We start from the raw sequence: 1,894 nt of genomic DNA on the forward strand, positions 1-1,894 counted from the left end.
ACAGTGATAAATCGTTTTCTTGGTAGTTAAGTGATTTAATATTTCTGGCCAATCTACATTTTGTATAGTCGAGAGGTCTGCATCAGATAAGGCTTTAAAGTGCAGAGTACTCTAGTTAAAACCACAACAATTTAGAGGAACTGAAACGTGAATGTAGCATTGAAGTTTGCAGAAATTTGCAGCTCTGCTGAAAAAAAATGGTTGAGCTACAGATGTTCTTTTGAAAGAAATTGCAAAACAAATATGGAGCAAATGCCTTCATTATGTTTGGGAGAACTTTATCACAAACGTTCTAAATAATAGCACAACTTATGTTCAAATTTATCTGTTTTACAGATTCTGAGTTACATTTGAGATGGTTCATTATAGAAATCATAAATCCTATGCTATGATTTGAATTTGTAGGAACTCCTTGTAGAAGATACTTGAGTTTACAAAGCAAATGTGACAATCCAGAAAAATGCTAATCCTTCTTTTAACATGTTGATATGATAAACAAAGTATCTCATTATACAGTGCTCAGCACTATGGGAATACTGAATTGTTGGAGCAGAGATTCAATTCAGGATATATGACGTTCCATTTCAGTAAACTGAATGCACAGGAAAATACAGTTTTTTTTGAATTTGGAAAGATTTCTACAGCCTTTAAATGTAGCAGTTGTATTTAACTTAAATTGCTACTGAATATTTTAAACTAGAATCTCTTTCATCAGTTAATACTTCCATAATATTGTTGAAAAATATTTTCTTCATATAGTTTTTCTAGCAGGTTACAGGTTGAACAATTTATGCATGCACAACATTAGTGGAACAACCGGTTGAAAACTGAAGAACTATAACTTGTAATAAATGTAGAGGTGTATGTTGAAAAATCTTAACTTGTGTTGCTAATAAAATGGAGATATTTAACATGTCTTAAATTCTTGTGAGCCACTGACTTCATGTTAAATTGAATTCATAAAGCAATGGCATCTGAAGTTGGGACCATGGAAGTGCTTAATATAACTTCGTTAAAATATAACTTTAATAAAGTTTTGTGAGCAGTGGATTGAGAAATTTTATTTGGTCTGTGAAATTTCAGCATCAGATTGTTGAGATTGAAATATTTGCTTCAGCACAGTGTAATACAAAGGTAAATAACGTCAGACAGCAATACATAGGTTGAGTGTGCTCAGCTAATACTGGTTTTAATGAAGTATGTAGTTACTTTCATTGCTGTTGCTGGGTGAGACAATACATTTTAATGGATTTGAATTTTGAACACTGGTATAATCATGCTGTCTACATCCATGTTAATGTATCTTACTTAGCAAGTTGTGTATTTTTTCCCTAAATTTTTGAGTGAAGTGCTAACGTAAGCCTTAAATTTGGGGTTTTTCCTAAAGGCTAGCTGATTTGGAACTCTATTGAAAGACCTGTATGTTAAATACTTGTATTAAACAGGAAATATGAAGAAGTGACTTTTGAAGCTGGAAGACTTTGAAGAGTTTGCTAACAGACTATAAATATTAACCTGTTGAGAGAAGATTTTGCTTCATTTTTTTTTTAAGAAAAGTAAATTTGATTGGCATTTGAATTTGTGTAGTCATAATTTTCTCTCCATGTCACCAAAAACAAAGACTTGTAGATTTACAGATTCAGACTATTTACTGGCTGTTCTATATGTCCTATTTGTCAAACAAGCCAAAGTGGCCTGGTTAAGGAGTGCAGAATTTGAGAGTATGATGGAAGTGTCTGAATGAAGTAGATTACTTCCATTTTGGTTTTTTTGTAATTGCTGAGACAGAAAAAGATGTTCTTACCTGCATACAAATACATCTAAACAAGCTAAGTAATACTGTTTTGCAAAAGTATATTTTAATTTTGTATTGTATTTAACTGAGAATATTTGC

This window comes from Rhincodon typus, chromosome 7 (genome assembly GCF_021869965.1).
Source record: "Rhincodon typus isolate 14 chromosome 7, sRhiTyp1.1, whole genome shotgun sequence".
In the NCBI taxonomy this organism is placed as follows: Eukaryota; Metazoa; Chordata; class Chondrichthyes; order Orectolobiformes; family Rhincodontidae; genus Rhincodon; species Rhincodon typus.